This window comes from Podarcis pityusensis, assembly GCF_964106645.2.
Source record: "Podarcis pityusensis genome assembly, chromosome: 2".
Lineage (NCBI taxonomy): Eukaryota > Metazoa > Chordata > Lepidosauria > Squamata > Lacertidae > Podarcis > Podarcis pityusensis.
The window spans coordinates 151,791-172,877 of NC_138029.1; positions in this window are offsets into that span (position 1 = coordinate 151,791).

Here is a 21,087-nt window from a genome sequence, read left to right on the forward strand (position 1 = left end):
CGAGGAACCGGCACTAGAAACACGTTCCCCGGAGGGATCACCCTCGGGGTCGGCCTCAGACCGTTCCTATTGGTGGGACGATCGACCAGAGGAGCAGTGGCGCAGGAAGTGGCTGGGGGGTCCTTGGCAGGCAACGTCCCCGGAGGAGACCGGGGGAGAGACGGACATGGACGTGTTGGGGGAGGACCTTGGGTTCGAGCACGGCGGCAAAGAGATGGAAGCAGAGGAAATCGAGGTAGGCGAGAGCACGGAGGACGAGCCGGACTTATCCGGCTGGATGCACGCCACGGGGGACGAACTGTATCCGGCACTCACCCCCACAACGACGGAGCACCCAGTACCCACACCTGAAGGAGGGGAGGGGGGAAGGGGGGGCTTCGAGGAGGGGATGGATGTCAGGGGTTCAGGAGCAGAGGCACAGGAAAGGGAGGAAATAGAGAGCGAGGGGGAGGAGTCCGAAGGTAATGTTAGCGATGACAGCGGTCCGAGGTCTCTGAGTCTTTCCAGCGAATCAGAAGATTCACAGAAAGGGGCTCCCATGGTCAGAGCAAGGGGGGTGCCGAGGGGGACACCCCAGGAAGAAGGGGCCAGAGGGGACTCAGCGAGCAGCAGTTGGAAATCAGGACCAGCGTCCACACCAGAGTGCAGTAGGGGGGAGGAGTCCCAGGCATCGGGATCAGGCGGCGCACTGCCAGTGGGAGGACATGAGTCAGGATTGGCCACGCCTCCATCGGGGAGCGAGGAAACGGTCGAGAGGAAGGTTGAAGGCTGGGCGCGCGCGCCGAGTTCAAATGTACAGGAGGGCGGTGCAGTTGGCAGCCCGGATAGGGAGCCAGGTCCCAAAGCCCGCCGAAAAGACGGGGAGGAGTCAGGGGGGTCAACGTCAGCGTCAGAAGAATCCAGGAAGGAAGGGACCCCGGGGGGTAGCAGGACCCAGAGGAGAAAGGAGAGACGGAAGAGGTGGAGTAAGGCTAGAATCTTAAACTGGTGTACAGGGGGCGGAGACTCAGATGGAGCTTCGCCGATCTAACCATGAGACGTAGAGTTGCACGCAGCAGCTTGAGAATGGAAACTGTAACTCAATAAAGACTTTTGTTTAATGATCGCTGGCTAGCGTGATCCTCTGTGAGCTAGGATCTGGAAGCAGCTCTGACAGTCGTGTCGTCTTTCTATTGAGATAGAACCAAAACACCTATGGTTGATAACACACTGCGATTTTTGGGTGAAAGTGCATTCTAACCCCAAAAACACCAATTTGACATTATCCCAATCAGAGCTTTATGATCTTCTTTTTATGTAGATGGAACCCAAAACACCTTATTGCTATGGTTGGTTGTGATTCTGGTGCACACCCGAAAACACCATGCAAATTGAAATAAGCCCAATCACAGCTTATTCATCGTCTTTATACGTATATGGAAGCGAAAAAACGGTGTTGTGTTATTTGGGTCTCATGACACACACTGCGTTTTCTAGGTCAATGTGCATTAATACAAAAGAACACGAAATAAGCAAAATCTAAGATTCTTCTTTCTATGTAGCTGGAAACTAAAACAACCTGTTTGGCTTTTTTTAGGCTTATTGCAGTTCGCGTCACTATTTGTGGGTGATGAACACAGAAAGAACAATCCAAGCTTATTCGTCCTCTTTCTATTGAGATGGAACCAAAACACCTATGCTTGGTTTGGGCTGATAACAAACATGTCACTCTGTGATTTTTGGGTGATTGTGCATTCTAACCGCAAAAACACCAATGTGAAATAAGCCCAATCAGAGGTTTATCATCTTCTTTTTATGTAGATGGAACCCAAAAGACCTTTCTGCTTTGCTTGGGGGTGATTCTGATGCACACCCAAAAAACACCATGCCATCACGGACACGCTCAGCTCCAAGAAAAAGAAGTTCATCTGGACAGAGCAGGCGGAGCAGTCCTTTCAGGCACTCAAGCGTCTCTTCGCGTCGGAAGAGCAGCTGCTTCATGTCAACCCCAGCAGGCCGATGAGGGTGGAGACAGACGCTTCGGACAGAGCCGTGGGAGCAGTCCTGCTGCAGAAAGACCCGCAGGGGGCTTGGAGGCCGGGAGCGTTTTACTCCAGGAAGCTCAGCAAGTCTGAACAGAACTACACCATCTGGGACAGGGAGTTGCTGGCCATTCATGCAGCATTCAAAGCGTGGAGGCACTTCCTGATCGGCGCCAAGCACACGGTGCAGGTCTGCACGGACCACAAGAATCTGGAGCACTGGCGCACGGCACAGTTCCTGAACCAGAGGCAGATACGTTGGGCTGATTTCTTTGCGAACTTCGACTTCCGAATAGAGTATGTCCCGGGGGACACCAACATCATGGCGGATGCTCTCTCCCGTAAGCCACAGTATCTGGAGGAGGCAACGCCAGCGGCCGCCATGCACATCTTCGCACCGACAGTGTGGGCGTGCGCTGCTGCCACAGTTGACCTGGAGGCGGTGCGACGAGCGTTGCAGGATGACTCCTTCGCGCAAGCAAAGATGGCAGAGGTGCGCAAGGGCACGGCAGCGACCGACGAGTTCCAGCTGCGAGATGGATTGCTCATCCGTAAAGGGGCCATCTACGTGCCGGGAGACGAACTTCGCGCCAAGGTACTGCAGCAGCTGCACGACGCGCCCACTGCCGGGCACTTTGGCAAGGAGAAGACGGTGGAATTAGTCGCCAGAGACTTCTGGTGGCCCGGAATGAGAGGGGAAGTCGCGGACTACGTGGCGAGGTGTGACACCTGCCAGAGGGCCAAACCAGTGCACAGACCCCCGGCCGGACTGCTGGAACCGCTGCAAACTCCGTTCGAACCATGGGAGAGAGTGGCCCTGGACTTTGTCACGGATCTGCCCAGCTCGAGGGGCAAGACGGCAGTGCTAGTGGTGGTGGACATGTTCACCAAAATGGCCCACTTCATTCCGTGCGCAAAGGTGGCCACAGCGGAACAGACCGCCAAACTGTTCATAGACCACGTGTTCAGGGTTCACGGTCTGCCACGGTCTATCCTGTCCGACCGGGGGCGACAGTTCATGTCAGGGGTTCAGGAGCAGAGGCAAGGGCAAGGGAGGAAACAGAGAGCGAGGGAGAGGAGGCAGAAGAAAAGATGAGTGATGACGACGACCCGAGATCTCCGAGTCTTTCCAGTGAATCAGAAGATTCACAGAAAGGAGCACCAGTGGCCAGGGCAAGGGGGGAGCCTAGGGGGACACCCCAGGAAGATAGAGCCAGAGGGGACTCAGAGGGGAGCAGTTGGAAATCAGGACCAGCGTCACCGCCAGAGAGCAGGGAAGAGGAAGGGCGCCAGGGATCAAGCGCTGGCAGCTCACAACAGGGGGGAGGGCACGAGTCAGGAGTGGCCACACCTCCATCGGGGAGCGAAGAAACGGTCAGACGGAAGGTGGAAGGTTGGGCGCGCGTGCCAAGTTCAAATGCACAGGAAGGTGGCGCAGTAGGCAGCCCGGAAAGGGAGCCAGGTCCTAAAGCCCGCCGAAAGGAGGGAGAAGAGTCAGGGGGGTCAGCGTCAGCGTCAGAGGAATCCCGGAAGGAAGAGACCCCGGGGGGCAGAGGGACCCAGAGAAGAACAGTCAGGCGGAAAAGGTGGAGCAAGGCTAGGATATTAAGTTGGTGTACAAGGGGCGGAGACTCAGATGGAGCTTCGCCGATCTAACCATGAGACGTAGAGTTGCACGCAGCAGCTTGAGAATGGAAACTGTAACTCAATAAAGACTTTTATTTAATGATCGCTGGCTAGCGTGATCCTCTGTGAGCTAGGATCTGGAAGCAGCTCTGACAGTTCATCTCAAACTTCTGGCAGAAGCTGATGGGTTTCCTGAACATCAAGATCAACCTAGCGTCGGCAAGACACCCGCAGACCAACGGACAAGCGGAGCGAGTCAACGCCATCATGCAGCAGTACCTGAGATGCTACGCAAATCAGCAGCCGGCAACATGGGTGGACTACCTGCCGCTCGCTGAGTTCGCCTACAACAACACGAAGCACGTGTCCACGGGGGTGACACCGTTCTTCGCCAACAACGGGAGGCATCCCAGAACCTTCCCGGGATTAGAGAGACTGGGGGAGGGGGAGCCACAGGGGTTCATGAACAGCTTCGGAGGCAGTTAGAACTAGCAAAGCACGCATACAAACTGCAGGCTGACAAGCACAGAAGGGTTGGGGAAGACATACAGGTGGGAGACTGGGTTTGGTTAGCAGCCCAGGCGGTGCCGGCCAGATCGTTAGCGAAGAAGAAGCTCGGACATAAGCAGCTAGGCCCTTACCAAGTCGAGGCACAGGTCAATCCAGTGGCCTTCCGGTTGACACTTCCGGAGGGATCCGGAATGCACCCAGTGTTCCATAGATCAGTGCTCACGCCCTACAAAGCACCTCACAGATTTCAGGAGCCGGGCACGGCACCAGACCCGCTCAGGGAGACGCCCCCAAGGAGGGGGTCGCCAAGGGGGGAACCCATCAACGAGGTCACAGAGATTTTAGACTCGAGATGGGGGGAAGAGGGTGTAGAATATTTTCTCGCCAGAGAAGGTACCCCGGCCAGCGCCAACAGTTGGGTGCCGGACTATGCCTTGGACGAGCCTCTTCTCAAGGACGAGTTTCATGCCCTTTTCCCACACAGGCCCATGCCAGCCGAGTATTTCGACGACTGGCTTTTCACACCCACATTTTCAGCCAGCACATTCCAGGGGTTCACCTCGGCCGAGGAACCGGCACTAGAAACACGTTCCCCGGAGGGATCACCCTCGGGGTCGGCCTCAGACCGTTCCTATTGGTGGGACGATCGACCAGAGGAGCAGTGGCGCAGGAAGTGGCTGGGGGGTCCTTGGCAGGCAACGTCCCCGGAGGAGACCGGGGGAGAGACGGACATGGACGTGTTGGGGGAGGACCTTGGGTTCGAGCACGGCGGCAAAGAGATGGAAGCAGAGGAAATCGAGGTAGGCGAGAGCACGGAGGATGAGCCGGACTTATCCGGCTGGATGCACGCCACGGGGGACGAACTGTATCCGGCACTCACCCCCACAACGACGGAGCACCCAGTACCCACACCTGAAGGAGGGGAGGGGGGAAGGGGGGGCTTCGAGGAGGGGATGGATGTCAGGGGTTCAGGAGCAGAGGCACAGGAAAGGGAGGAAATAGAGAGCGAGGGGGAGGAGTCCGAAGGTAATGTTAGCGATGACAGCGGTCCGAGGTCTCTGAGTCTTTCCAGCGAATCAGAAGATTCACAGAAAGGGGCTCCCATGGTCAGAGCAAGGGGGGTGCCGAGGGGGACACCCCAGGAAGAAGGGGCCAGAGGGGACTCAGCGAGCAGCAGTTGGAAATCAGGACCAGCGTCCACACCAGAGTGCAGTAGGGGGGAGGAGTCCCAGGCATCGGGATCAGGCGGCGCACTGCCAGTGGGAGGACATGAGTCAGGATTGGCCACGCCTCCATCGGGGAGCGAGGAAACGGTCGAGAGGAAGGTTGAAGGCTGGGCGCGCGCGCCGAGTTCAAATGTACAGGAGGGCGGTGCAGTTGGCAGCCCGGATAGGGAGCCAGGTCCCAAAGCCCGCCGAAAAGACGGGGAGGAGTCAGGGGGGTCAACGTCAGCGTCAGAAGAATCCAGGAAGGAAGGGACCCCGGGGGGTAGCAGGACCCAGAGGAGAAAGGAGAGACGGAAGAGGTGGAGTAAGGCTAGAATCTTAAACTGGTGTACAGGGGGCGGAGACTCAGATGGAGCTTCGCCGATCTAACCATGAGACGTAGAGTTGCACGCAGCAGCTTGAGAATGGAAACTGTAACTCAATAAAGACTTTTGTTTAATGATCGCTGGCTAGCGTGATCCTCTGTGAGCTAGGATCTGGAAGCAGCTCTGACAGTCGTCTTTCTATTGAGATAGAACCAAAACACCTATGGTTGATAACACACTCTGCGATTTTTGGGTGAAAGCGCATTCTAACCCCAAAAACACCAATTTGACATTATCCCAATCAGAGCTTTATGATCTTCTTTTTATGTAGATGGAACCCAAAACACCTTATTGCTATGGTTGGTTGTGATTCTGGTGCACACCCGAAAACACCATGCAAATTGAAATAAGCCCAATCACAGCTTATTCATCGTCTTTATACGTATATGGAAGCGAAAAAACGGTGTTGTGTTATTTGGGTCTCATGACACACACTGCGTTTTCTAGGTCAATGTGCATTAATACAAAAGAACACGAAATAAGCAAAATCTAAGATTCTTCTTTCTATGTAGCTGGAAACTAAAACAACCTGTTTGGCTTTTTTTAGGCTTATTGCAGTTCGCGTCACTATTTGTGGGTGATGAACACAGAAAAAACAATCCAAGCTTATTCGTCCTCTTTCTATTGAGATGGAACCAAATCACCTCTGCTTGGTTTGGGCTGATAACAAACATGTCACTCTGCGATTTTTGGGTGATTGTGCATTCTAACCGCAAAAACACCAATGTGAAATAAGCCCAATCAGAGGTTTATCATCTTCTTTTTATGTAGATGGAACCCAAAATGCCTTTTTGCTTTGCTTGGGGGTGATTCTGATGCACACCCAAAAAACACCATGCGAATTGAAATAAGCCCAATCAACGCTTATTTGTCTTCTTTCTAGGCGTATGGAAGTCAAAAGTGTTGTGTTATTTTGGTCTCATTACACACACTTTGCGATTTCTGGGTCAATGTGCATTAACACCAAAGAACACGACTTCAAATAAGCGAAATCCAAGATTCTTCTTTCTATGTTTCTGCAACCCAAATCAACCTGTTTGGCTTTGTTTAGGCTTACTACACTTCGCTTTGCTATTTGTGAGTGAATGAAGACCGAAAGAACAATCCAAGCTTATTTGTCCTCTTTCTATTGAGATGGAACCAAAACACCTATGCTTGGTTTGGCCTGATAACAAACATGTCACTCTGCGATTTTTGGGTCAATGTGCATTCTAACCCCAAAAACACCAATTTGAAATGAGCCCAATCAGAGCTTTATCAGCTTTTTTTTTATGTAGATGGTACGCCAAATACCTTTTTGCTTTGGTTGGGGTGATTCTGGTGCACACCCAAAAAACACCATGCGAATTGAAATAAGCCCAATCAAAGCTTATTTGTCTTCTTTCTACGCATATGGAAGCGAAAAGACACTGTTGTGTTATTTTGGTCTCATTACACACACACTGAGATTTCTGGGTCAATGTGCATTAACACCAAAGAACACGACTTGAAATAAGCGAAATCAAAGTGTCTTCGTTCTATGTAGCTGGAACCCATAAGAACCTATTGAGGTTTGTTTAGGCTTATTACAATTCGCTTTGCTATTTGCTATTTGTGAACACCGAAAGAACAATCCAAGCTTATTTGTCCTCTTTCTATTGAGATGGAACCAAAACACATAAGCTTGGTTTGGGCTGATAACAAACATGTCACTCTGCGATTTTTGGGTGAATGTGCATTCTAACCCTAAAAACACCAATTTGAAATAAGCTCAATCAGAGCTTTATCATCTTCTTTTTATGTAGTTGGAAGCCAAAACACCTTTTGGCTTTGGTTGGGGGTGATTCTGGTGCACACCCATAAAACACCACGCGTATTGAAACAAGCACAATCAAAGCTTATTTGTCTTCTTTCTACGCATATGGAAGCTGTCAGGGGTTCAGGGACAGAGGCACAGGGTAGGCAGGAGATGGAGAGCGATGGGGATGAATCCCAGGACAGCGAGGAAGAGGATGACAATGACTCAAGAGATTCCATGAGTCTTTCCAGCGAATCAGAGGATTCCCAGAAGGGGGCGCCGGTGGTCAAGGCCAGGGGAGCCCCAGGGGGGAAGTGTCAGGAGCAGGGGGCCAGCGGGGGATCCCAAAGTGGCAGCTGGGCGTCAGGACCAGCCTCCCCGCCAGAGTGCAGCGAAGGGGGTGGAGGTTCCAGTGTATCAGGGGAGGCGGCTCCGGCAGTAGAGAAAGGAGGGAGGTCGGAGCAAGCCACCCTCCCGGAAGGGGAGGGGAGTAGTGAAGGGAGTAGCGTAGCTGTCAAAAGGAAAGTTAGAGGTTGGGCGCGCGCGCCAAGTTCAAATGTAGAGGCGCGCGGAAGTACAGGGAGCCCGGAGGAGGGGCCAGGTCCCAAAGCCCGCAGGAGGGGGCGAGAGCAATCTGGGGATTCCGCGTCGGAGGAATCCAGGAGGGGCGAAACCCCAGCGGGCAGAAAGACCCTGCGGAAAAGGAAAGAGAGAAAGAGGTGGAGCAGCGCAAGCCTCTTAAACTGGTGCAGGGGAGGGACGGATTCAGAAGGGACTTCAGCGGTCTAAGCCTAGTAGACGTAGGTCTGCGCGCCTCGGATCTGATGCAAACAATGAACTGCAATAAACACTTTTGTATATAAGAAAAGAAAGGCGTTGGTCTTTTGTGAGCTGAGACTTGAGGCAGCCCTGAAAGTAAGTCCCTTCTGATAAACTGCAAAAAATTTTTTTTTGCAAAGCTCACGAAGTTTGGCAGACATGACTACTGAGGAGCAGATAACGACCCTGCAAAACGCAGTCGCTGAACTCTCCGTTGCAGTACGGGTCTCTCAGAAGACAGTTGCCGAAGCAGAAGCGCGATGCCAGGATCTGCAAGCCAGGTGGGATCAGGCGTGCAAACAGGGGTTCCCGGGGTCCAGATCAGAGGGAATCGGTCTCGGACGGAGGGGGGGCAATTTAGTAGCCCACTTCGATGGGAACCTGAAGCATTATCCCAATTTCAGAGCAGACGTCCTATACGCGCTGCATTTGCTTCGAAAAGACTTCAAAGATGAGGGGGAGAAAGTAGGCTTTATTGTGTCCCATTTGCATGGGGAAGCTAGAACCTGGTTACGCAATTTGTGGCGCGAAGATGGTCTTGCCCGCAGGGACTCTGACGAATTTATCAAAGCCATGGACGCTTGCTTCCAATCTACCGTTGACGTTGATGTGGCGCGCCAGGAGATGCATGGATTGAGGCAGGGCAAGGCTACAGTGCGTCAGTACCTGTCAGGGGTTCAGGAGCAGAGGCACAGGAAAGGGAGGAAATAGAGAGCGAGGGGGAGGAGTCCGAAGGAAATGTTAGCGATGACAGCGGTCCGAGGTCTCTGAGTCTTTCCAGCGAATCGGAAGATTCACAGAAAGGGGCTCCCATGGTCAGAGCAAGGGGGGTGCCGAGGGGGACACCCCAGGAAGAAGGGGCCAGAGGGGACTCAGAGAGCAGCAGTTGGAAATCAGGACCAGCGTCCACACCAGAGTGCAGTAGGGGGGAGGAGTCCCAGGCATCGGGATCAGGCGGCGCACTGCCAGTGGGAGGACATGAGTCAGGATTGGCCACGCCTCCATCGGGGAGCGAGGAAACGGTCGAGAGGAAGGTTGAAGGCTGGGCGCGCGCGCCAAGTTCAAATGTACAGGAGGGCGGCGCAGTTGGCAGCCCGGATAGGGAGCCAGGTCCCAAAGCCCGCCGAAAAGAGGGGGAGGAGTCAGGGGGGTCAACGTCAGCGTCAGAAGAATCCAGGAAGGAAGGGACCCCGGGGGGTAGCAGGACCCAGAGGAGAAAGGAGAGACGTAAGAGGTGGAGTAAGGCTAGAATCTTAAACTGGTGTACAGGGGGCGGAGACTCAGATGGAGCTTCGCCGATCTAACCCCTAGACGTAGAGCTGGGGCGCTGCGGCTTGAAAATGGAAACTGTACTTCAATAAAGACTTTTGTACATTACTGCCGGCTAGCGTTGGTCCTCTGTGAGCTGGGACCTGGAGCCAGCTCTGACAGTAAGCTCCATCTCTCTAAGTTTTGCACCAAAAACCTCGTAACGTGAGTGGACGCAGCGAGGGAAGAAGATTGGTGCTTCGCGAGCTCACAAAAGTCAGGCAAGATGACTACAGAAAAGCAACTAGCAGCCCTGCAAGATGCAGTGACACAACTCAACGCGGAGGTACTCGCATCCAGGAAAAGGGAAGAGGAAGCGGCTGCCGCCTGCAGGGATCTCCAAGCCAGGTTGGAAGTGCTTGCTAAGCAGGGGCAACCGGGACCCAAATCAGAGGGGATTGGGCTGGCGAAAAGAGGAGGCAGCCTGGTATCTCATTTCGATGGGAATTTGCAGCAGTACCCTAACTTCCGAGCAGACGTGCTGTTTGCGCTGGAACTGCTGGATAAAGACTTTAGAGATGAGCAAGAGAAGGTGGGGTTTATCTTGTCCCATTTGCATGGGGAAGCTAAAGCGTGGCTGCGCAATCTGTGGAGAGATAAGGATCCGGCGCTCCAAAATGCGGATGCATTCATTAAAGCGATGGATTCGTGTTTTTTATCAAATATAGACATTGATATCGCCAGAAAAGACATACATGGGCTCAAACAAGGCAGAGCCAGTGTAAGGCAGTACCATTCCCGCTTTTTTGCGTTAGTCCATGCGCTGGGATGGGAGAAGGATTCTGCCCCAGCCAGAGACCTTTTTTGGGAAGGCTTGAATGCAAATGTGAAAGATGAGATTGCAAGGGGGGAGAGACCAAAGAGCACTCAGGAGGTTGTCCGGCGGGCGCTGCAAATTGGGGTGCGTCTGGAAGAACGTCCATGGAACAGAGAAGAAGGACGTTGGGGACGTACGCCAGTGAGAGCACCTCCCCTCTTTCCCAAGGATGCAGCGCGTGCGCAATCCACACCTCCGCAGTGAGGAGGAGAGGAACCGATGGAGATTGGAAGCGCCAGGGCTTAGTCAGCAACCAGAGCCCTAACACCGGGAGCAGTCAAAGCGAAGCCTCCTAGAGGGAACAGGAAGTGCTACATCTGCGACAGTGCTCAGCACATGGCGAAAGAGTGTCCCCAGAGGCTCCACAAGCACACTGCAGCCTCAGCAACAGTAACAGACGCAACTCAGCAGAGAGAACCACAGCAGGGAAACGACAGAGTCTGGTTGGAGGAAGAGGCACTGGGGCCCAGCCAGACAAGTCAATGAAGCCGTCCCCAGAGATTTTGCAGCCCACAGACCCCCTCCCGCCCAAACCAGTGGTGCAGCTCACAGCATCGCTCCAACTACCCAATGGACTCACTATGGAAGTGCCGATTACCATTGACTCTGGTAGTAACGCAGACTTCATAGGACTGGATTTCATTCAAGAGCACAACATAGCACTCCTGCCAGCCACGCTGCCTCTGAAGGTTGTCACGGTGGATGGCAGGGAATTGCTGGGGGGGCAGGTGGTGCAGCAAACGCCTCCGATGGTGATGCAAATTGGGAATCACCGAGAAGTCATCAGCTTCAATGTCACCCAACTGTCGGACACGCCTATAGTATTAGGCATGAGTTGGCTGCACAGGCACAGCCCAGCATTGGCGTGGTACCAGCGACAACTGACCTTCGGCTCCTCATACTGTGCGGAACATTGCATTCTGCCTAGCCCGGAAGGGGAAGAGGATGACCCGCAGCTACAATTAGGCACGCTGCAAGCAGTGCCACTCAAGTACGCAGCGTTTTTGGAGGTTTTCTGCGAGAAGGAAGCGGACAAGCTGCCTCCCCACAGGTCCTATGACTGCAAGATTGACCTCCTGCCAGGGGCGACGCTGCCAACCGGGAAACTGTATTCCATGTCTGAAGACGAGCTGCAGGAACTCAGGGAGTTCATAGACCTCAACTTGAAGCGCGGTTTCATCCAGGAGTCGAAGGCAGTGGGGGGCAGTCCTGTATTCTTTGTGAAGAAGAAGGACACGCCCCAAAAAAGGCTTGTGGTGGACTATAGAATTTTGAACTCGAAAACCAAGCCCACAGCCTTTCCCATGCCCAAGATAGATGACCTGCTCGCAACGGTGAGGAAAGGACGCGTTTTCACAAAGTTGGATCTGCGAGGGGCGTACAACCTGATTCGCATACGGGAGGGCGACGAATGGAAGACTGCCATGTTCACGCCCCTGGGCACCTATGAATACAGAGTTATGCCCTTTGGATTACAAAATGGCTCCCACTGTTTTCAAGCCTTCATGCATCACGTATTGGCGGGTCTCCTCTACAAGAAATGCGTCTGCTTCCTGGACGACATCCTGATATTTTCAGAATCAGAGGAGACCCACGAGGGAGACGTCAAGGAAGTTCTGCAGAGACTGCAGGAGCACAGGCTGTACGCCAAGCTGGAGAAGTGCCAGTTCGACATGAAGGAGGTAGATTTCCTGGGCTACAAGTTGTCGGACAAGGGGCTCGCCATGGACAGCGCCAAGGTTCGCTCAGTGTTGGACTGGAAGAGCCCGCGCAATCGGAAGGAGGTCCAGCGGTTTGTCGGTTTCGCCAACTTTTACCGCAAGTTCATCAAGGGGTTCGCGATGCAGACGGCGGCCATTACCGACATGCTCAGCTCCAAGAAGAAGAAGTTCATCTGGACGGAGCAAGCGGAGCAGTCCTTTCAGAAACTCAAGCTTCTCTTCTCGTCCGAAGAGCAGCTACTGCATGTGAATCCCAGCAGACCGATGAGGGTTGAAACGGACGCCTCAGACAGAGCCGTGGGGGCAGTACTGTTGCAGCAAGACCCGCATGGGGACTGGAGACCGTGTGCCTTCTACTCCAGGAAGCTCAGCAAGTCAGAGCAGAACTACGCCATCTGGGACAGGGAGTTGCTGGCCATTCATGCAGCATTCAAGGCGTGGCGGCACTTCCTCATTGGAGCCAAACACACAGTGCAGGTCCGCACGGACCATAAAAACCTGGAGTACTGGCGCACGGCAAGGTTCCTGAACCAGAGGCACATACGATGGGCGGAGTTCTTTGCGGATTTCGACTTCAGGATAGAGTACATCCCAGGCGACAACAACATCATGGCGGATGCACTGTCCAGAAAGCCGCAATACCTCGAGGAGGCGGCACCAGCAGCGGCCAAGCACATTTTCGCACCGAAAGCGTGGGCGTGCGCTTCAGCAACCGTGGACCTGGATGCTGTACGTCGAGCGCTGCAGGAGGACCCCTTCGCACAAGCCAAGATGGAGGAGGTGCAAAGGGGCACGGCGGAGGACGACGAGTTCCAGATACGCGACGGATTGCTCATCCGCAGAGGGGCCCTCTACGTACCGGGAGACGACCTCCGCGCGAAAGTACTGCAGCAGTTGCACGACGCACCCACCGCCGGGCACTTTGGCAAAGAGAAGACGGTAGAATTAGTAGCCAGAGATTTTTGGTGGCCCAAGATGCGGGGGGAAGTCGCGGATTACGTCTCGAGGTGCGACACCTGCCAAAGGGCCAAGTCAGTGCACAAACCGCCGGCGGGACTGCTCGAACCGCTGCAGACACCGCTCGAACCGTGGGAGAGGGTGGCCCTGGACTTTGTCACGGATCTACCCAGCTCGAGGGGCAAGACGGCAGTGCTAGTGGTGGTGGACATGTTCACCAAAATGGCCCACTTCATTCCGTGCGCGAAGGTGGCCACGGCGGAACTGACCGCCAAACTGTTCATAGACCACGTGTTCAGGGTTCACGGTCTGCCACGGTCTATCCTGTCCGACCGGGGGCGACAGTTCATCTCGAACTTCTGGCAGAAGCTGATGGGTTTCCTGAACGTCAAGATCAACCTAGCGTCGGCGAGAAACCCGCAGACGAACGGACAAGCGGAGCGAGTCAACGCCATCATGCAGCAGTACCTGCGATGCTACGCAAATCAGCAGCCGGCAACATGGGTGGACTACCTGCCGCTCGCTGAGTTCGCCTACAACAACACGAAGCACGTGTCCACGGGGGTGACACCGTTCTTCGCCAACAACGGGAGGCATCCCAGAACCTTCCCGGGATTAGCGAGAGCGGGGGAGGGGGAGCCACAGGCAGCGGAAGCCTTAGCATCAGAGTTGCAGGAGGTTCACGAACAGCTTCGGAGGCAGTTAGAACTAGCAAAGCACGCATACAAACTGCAGGCTGACAAGCACAGAAGGGTTGGGGAAGACATACAGGTGGGAGACTGGGTTTGGTTAGCAGCCCAGGCAGTGCCGGCCAGATCGTTAGCGAAGAAGAAGCTAGGGCATAAGCAGCTAGGACCCTACCAAGTCGAGGCACAGGTCAATCCAGTGGCCTTCCGGTTGACACTTCCGGAGGGATCCAGAATGCACCCAGTTTTCCATAGATCAGTGCTCACGCCCTACAAAGCACCTCATAGATTTCAGGAGCCAGGCACGGCACCAGACCCGTTCAGGGAAACGCCCACAAGGGGGGGGGGTCGCCAAGGCGGGAACCCATCAACGAAGTCACAGAGATTTTAGACTCGAGATGGGGGGAAGAGGGAGTAGAATATCTTCTCGCCAGAGAAGGTACCCTGGCCAGCGCCAACAGTTGGGTGCCAGACTATGCCTTGGACGAACCCCTTCTCAAGGACGAGTTTCATGCCCTTTTCCCACACAGGCCCATGCCAGCCGAGTATTTCGACGACTGGCTTTTCACACCCACATTTTCAGCTAGCACATTCCAGGGCTTCACCTCGGACGAGGAACCGGCACTAGAAACACGTTCCCCGGAGGGATCACCCTCGGGGTCTGCCTCAGACCGTTCCTATTGGTGGGACAATCGACCAGAGGAGCAGTGGCGCAGGAAGTGGCTGGGGGGTCCTTGGCAGGCAACGTCCCCGGAGGAGACCGGGGGAGAGACGGACATGGACGTGTTGGGGGAGGACCTTGGGTTCGAGCACGGCGGCAAAGAGATGGAAGCAGAGGAAATTGAGGTCGGCGAGAGCACGGAGGACGAGCCGGACTTATCCGGCTGGATGCACGCCACGGGGGACGAACTGTATCCGGCACTCACCCCCACAACGACGGAGCACCCAGTACCCACACCTGAAGGAGGGGAGGGGGGAAGGGGGGGCTTCGAGGGGGGGATGGATGTCAGGGGTTCAGGAGCAGAGGCACAGGAAAGGGAGGAAATAGAGAGCGAGGGGGAGGAGTCCAAAGGAAATGTTAGCGATGACAGCGGTCCGAGGTCTCTGAGTCTTTCCAGCGAATCGGAAGATTCACAGAAAGGGGCTCCCATGGTCAGAGCAAGGGGGGTGCCGAGGGGGACACCCCAGGAAGAAGGGGCCAGAGGGGACTCAGAGAGCAGCAGTTGGAAATCAGGACCAGCGTCCACACCAGAGTGCAGTAGGGGGGAGGAGTCCCAGGCATCGGGATCAGGCGGCGCACTGCCAGTGGGAGGACATGAGTCAGGATTGGCCACGCCTCCATCGGGGAGCGAGGAAACGGTCGAGAGGAAGGTTGAAGGCTGGGCGCGCGCGCCAAGTTCAAATGTACAGGAGGGCGGCGCAGTTGGCAGCCCGGATAGGGAGCCAGGTCCCAAAGCCCGCCGAAAAGAGGGGGAGGAGTCAGGGGGGTCAACGTCAGCGTCAGAAGAATCCAGGAAGGAAGGGACCCCGGGGGGTAGCAGGACCCAGAGGAGAAAGGAGAGACGGAAGAGGTGGAGTAAGGCTAGAATCTTAAACTGGTGTACAGGGGGCGGAGACTCAGATGGAGCTTCGCCGATCTAACCCCTAGACGTAGAGCTGGGGCGCTGCGGCTTGAAAATGGAAACTGTACTTCAATAAAGACTTTTGTACATTACTGCCTGCTAGCGTTGGTCCTCTGTGAGCTGGGACCTGGAGCCAGCTCTGACAGTACCATTCTCGCTTTTTTGCATTGCTGAATGTGCTGGGCTGGGAAAAGGACTCCCTGGCAGTGAGAGACTTGTTCTGGGAGGGGCTTCATGGCTCAGTAAAAGATGAGCTGGCTAGGGGAGACAGACCTCAAACCCTAGCAGACGTCGTGCAGAGGGCACTCACGATAGGGGTGCGCCACGAAGAACGCCCTTGGCACAGTGAGGAGGGGCGTCACGTCCGCCCACCAGCTAGAGCGCCTCCTTTTCTTCTTCCCAGGGACATGGGACGTACAAATCCCTCTCCTATGCTGAAGGGAGGGGAGGAACCAATGGATCTGGGTGGTGCAAAGGCTCAGCCAGCTGCCGGAGCCTCAGCGTCCGGAGCAGTCAAGGCGAAGCCTCCTAGAGGGACCAGGAAGTGTTACATCTGTGACAGTGCACAGCACATGGCTAAAGAGTGTCCCCAGAGGCTCCAGAAGCACACTGCAGCCTTAGCAACAGTAACAGGGGAAGCGTTCCAAGGAGAACAGTTTCAGGGAAACGAGAATGCCTGGCTGGAAGCAGAGATGCTGGGGCTCCGCCAGGCAAGTCAGTGAAGCAGTCCCCAGCGCTTTTGCAGCCTACAGACCCCTTACCACCCAAGCCAATGGTGCAGCTCACTGCTACTCTCCAGCTACCTAATGGACTCACCCTGGAAGTCCCCATTACGATTGACTCAGGGAGCAACGCAGACTTCGTGGGGATGCAGTTCATCAAGCAGCATCGCATAGCGCTACTACCAGCCACGCTGCCTCTGAACGTCGTCACGGTAGATGGCAGAAAGTTGCTGGGTGGGCAAGTGGTACAACAGACGCCACCCATGCTGCTGAAAATTGGGAATCATCGCGAGGTTATCAGTTTCAATGTCACCCAACTGTCAGACACGCCTATAGTGTTAGGCATGAGTTGGCTGGATAGACACAGCCCATCATTAGCGTGGTACCAGCGGCAGCTCACCTTTGGCTCGTCCTACTGCGCACAACATTGCATCCAGACCGGCCAGGAGGAGGAGGGCCAGGAGGAAGGGCAACAGTTGCATCTAGGCATGGTGCAGGCAGTGCCCCACAAGTACAAGGGGTTTTTGGAGGTCTTCTGCGAAAAGGAAGCTGACCAATTACCACCCCACCGGCCCTACGACTGTGCAATTGACCAGGGGCGACGCTGCCGACTGCGAAGCTGTATTCCATGTCTGAAGATGAGATGCAGGAACTCCGGGAGTTCATAGATCACAATTTGAAGCGGGGATTCATCCGAGAATCCAAGGCCGTGGGGGGCAGTCCTGTGTTTTTCGTGAAGAAGGACACGCCCCAAAAAAGGCTCATTGTGGACTATAGGGCCATCAACTCGATGACAAAGCCCAAGGCCTTCCCCATGCCCAAGATTGACGACCTGCTCGCGACGGTGAGGAAGGGGAGGATCTTCACCAAGTTGGATCTACGCGGAGCATACAATCTAATACGCATGAGGGAAGGTGACGAGTGGAAGACGGCCATGTTCACGCCGCTGGGCACCTATGAATACAGAGTTATACCGTTTGGTCTCCAAAATGGCTCCCACTGTTTCCAAGCATTCATGCACCACGTGCTAGCAGGACTCGTCTACAAGAAGTGCGTATGCTTCCTCGACGACATTCTGATCTTCTCAGAATCGCAGGAGACTCACGAGAGAGACGTAAAGGAGGTCCTGCAGAGGCTACGGGAGCACAGGCTCTACGCCAAACTGGAGAAGTGCCAGTTCGACGTGACGGAGGTGGATTTCCTGGGCTACCGGCTGTCCGACAAGGGACTAGCCATGGACAGCGCCAAAGTCCGCGCGGTGTTGGACTGGAATAGTCCGCGCAATCGGAAGGAGGTCCAGAGGTTCGTTGGTTTCGCCAACTTTTACCGCAAGTTCATCAGGGGTTTCGCGAAAGAGACGGCAGCTATCACGGACACCCTCAGTTCCAAGAAGAAAAAGTTCACCTGGACGGACCAGGCGGAGCAGTCCTTCAGGAGACTTAAGAGTCTCTTCGCGTCCGAAGACCAGCTGCTACACGTGAATCCCGGCAGGCCCATGCGGGTTGAGACTGACGCATCTGACAGAGCAGTGGGGGCCGTCCTCTTGCAGGAAGATCCGCAAGGGAACTGGAGGCCCTGCGCTTTCTATTCCCGGAAGCTCAGCAAGTCGGAACAGAACTACACCATCTGGGACACGGAGTGGTTGGTCATCCACGCGGCTTTCAAGGCGTGGCGGCACTTCCTTATCGGAGCCAAGCACACCGTGCAGGTACGCACGGACCACAAGAACCTAGAGTATTGGCGCACGGCGAAGCTCCAGAGCCAGAGGCACATGAGATGGGCGGAGTTCTTTGCGGATTTCGATTTCCGGATAGAGTATATCCCGGGAGACAACAACGTCATAGCGGATGCGCTCTCCAGGAAACCGCAGTATCTCGAGGAAGCGGCACCAGTGGCAGCCAGGCACATTTTTGCACCGCAAGCGTGGGCGTGCGCTTCCGCCGCCGTGGACCTGGACGCGGTACGACGCGCGCTACAGACGGATCCGTTCGCACAATCCAAGATGGAGGAGGTGCGAAGAGGGACAGCAAATGACGGCGAATTCCAGATACGCGACGGCCTGCTGACCCGCAAAGGTGCTCTCTACGTGCCGGGAGACGATCTCCGCGCGAAGGTTTTACAGCAGTTACACGACGCACCCAGCGCGTGTCACTTCGGCAAAGAAAAGACGGCGGACTTAGTAGCCAGAGACTTTTGGTGGCCCCAGATGCGGGGAGAGGTCGCGGATTACGTCGCCAGGTGTGACACTTGTCAGAGGTCCAAGCCAGTGCACAAGAAGCCAGCGGGATTGCTGGAACCACTGGAGACGCCACTACAGCCGTGGGAACGGGTGGCGCTGGACTTTGTTACTGATCTGCCCAGTTCGCGGGGCAAGACGGCGGTGCTTGTGGTTGTAGACCTGTTCACCAAGATGGCGCACTTCATTCCTTGCGCGAAGGTGGCAACAGCGGAACAGACCGCCAAGCTGTTCATAGACCACGTGTTCCGGGTGCACGGCTTACCGCGGTCCATCCTGTCCGACCGGGGTCGCCAATTCATTTCCAGTTTCTGGCAGAAGCTCCTGGGCATCCTGAATGTCAAGATCAACTTAGCGTCGGCGAGACACCCGCAAACCAACGGCCAAGCGGAGAGGGTCAACGCCATCATGCAGCAGTACCTGCGATGTTGCGCCAATCAAAAGCCTGCAACTTGGGTGGACTACTTGCCGATGGCCGAGTTTGCCTACAACAACACGAAGCACGCATCAACGGGGGTGACACCGTTCTTCGCCAACAATGGGCGACATCCCAGAACCTTCCCGGCGTTGGAGACAACGACGCAGGGGGAGTCGCAGGGAGCTGAGCATTTAGCAGCAGAATTGCAGGAGGTCCACGAGGAGCTACGACGGCACTTGGAACTAGCTAAACACGCCTACAAAGTGCAGGCAGACAGGCACAGGAGGGCAGGAGAAGACATCCAGGTGGGGGACTGGGTATGGTTAGCAGCCCAGGCGGTGCCGGCCAAGTCGTTAGCTAAGAAGAAGCTAGGACACAAACAGCTAGGGCCATACCAAGTTGAGGGCAGGATCAATCCCGTAGCTTTTCGGTTGACCCTCCCAGAAGGTTCCCGAATGCACCCGGTCTTTCATAGGTCGGTGCTTACACCATACAAGGCCCCACACAGATTTCAGGAGCCAGGGACGGCACCAGACCCACGTAGAGAGTCACCGGGGGGGGGGGGAGTCACCGAGGACCCCGACACTCAACGAGGTCACGGAAATTCTGGACTCGAGATGGGGGGAGGAGGGAGTGGAATACCTCCTCGCCAGGGAAGGTACCCCGGCCAGCGCCAACAGTTGGGTGCCAGATTATGCTCTGGAGGAACCTCTTCTTAAAGACGAGTTCCATGCACTCTTCCCACACAGGCCCATGCCAGAGGAGTATTTTGACGACTGGCTTTTTACGCCCACACTTTCAGGCAGCACCTTCCGGGGGTTCTCCTCCGCAGAGGAGACCACGCCGGAATCGAGCCCTCCAAGGGGATCGTGCTCGGGGGTGGACACGGACCGCTCTTATTGGTGGGACGATCAACCAGAAGTGGGGTGGCGAAGGGGGCCTTGGCAAGCAGCATCGCCTGAAGTAACAGGGGGAGGGAAGGGTTTGGATGTGTTGGGGGAGGACCCCGGTTTCGAGCACGCATACACTGAACTGGAAGCAGAGGAGATCGACGTCGACGAACTGTATCCAGCATCTACCCCCGCTACAACGGAGCTCCCGGAACCTGCGCCCGAGCAGCGGGAGGGGGGAAGGGGGGCTTCGAGGGGGGGATGGATGTCAGGGGTTCAGGGACAGAGGCACAGGGTAGGCAGGAGATGGAGAGCGATGGGGATGAATCCCAGGACAGCGAGGAAGAGGATGACAATGACTCTAGAGATTCCATGAGTCTTTCCAGCGAATCAGAGGATTCCCAGAAGGGGGCGCCGGTGGTCAAGGCCAGGGGAGCCCAAGGGGGGACGTGTCAGGAGCAGGGGGCCAGCGGGGGATCCCAAAGTGGCAGCTGGGCGTCAGGACCAGCCTCCCCGCCAGAGTGCAGCGAAGGGGGTGGAGGTTCCAGTGTATCAGGGGAGGCGGCTCCGGCAGTAGAGAAAGGAGGGAGGTCGGAGCAAGCCACCCTCCCGGAAGGGGAGGGGAGTAGTGAAGGGAGTAGCGTAGCTGTCAAAAGGAAAGTTAGAGGTTGGGGGCGCGCGCCAAGTTCAAATGTAGAGGCGCGCGGAAGTACAGGGAGCCCGGAGGAGGGGCCAGGTCCCAAAGCCCGCAGGAGGGGGCAAGAGCAGTCTGATTCCGCGTCGAAGGAATCCAGGAGGGGCGAAACCCCAGCGGGCAGAAAGACCCTGCGGAAAAGGAAAGAGAGAAAGAGGTGGAGCAGCGCAAGCCTCTTAAACTGGTGCAGGGCAGGGACAGATTCAGAAGGGACTTCAGCGGTCTAAGCCTAGCAGACGTAGGGCTGCGCGCCTCGGATCTGAAGCAAACAATGAACTGCAATAAACACTTTTGTATATAAGAAAAGAAAGGCGTTGGTCTTTTGTCAGCTGAGACTTGAGGCAGCCCTGACAGTAAGTCCCTTCAAAAAAAAAAAAAAACTGCAAAAAAAATTTTTTTTTGCAAAGCTCACGAAGTTTGGCAGACATGACTACTGAGGAGCAAATAACGACCCTGCAAAACGCAGTCGCTGAACTCTCCGTTGCAGTACGGGTCTCTCAGAAGACAGTTGCCGAAGCAGAAGCGCGATGCCAGGATCTGCAAGTCAGGTGCGATCAGGCGTGCAAACAGGGGTTCCCGGGGTCCAGATCAGAGGGAATCGCTCTCGGACGGAGGGGGGGCAATTTAGTAGCCCACTTCGATGGGAACCTGAAGCATTATCCCAATTTCAGA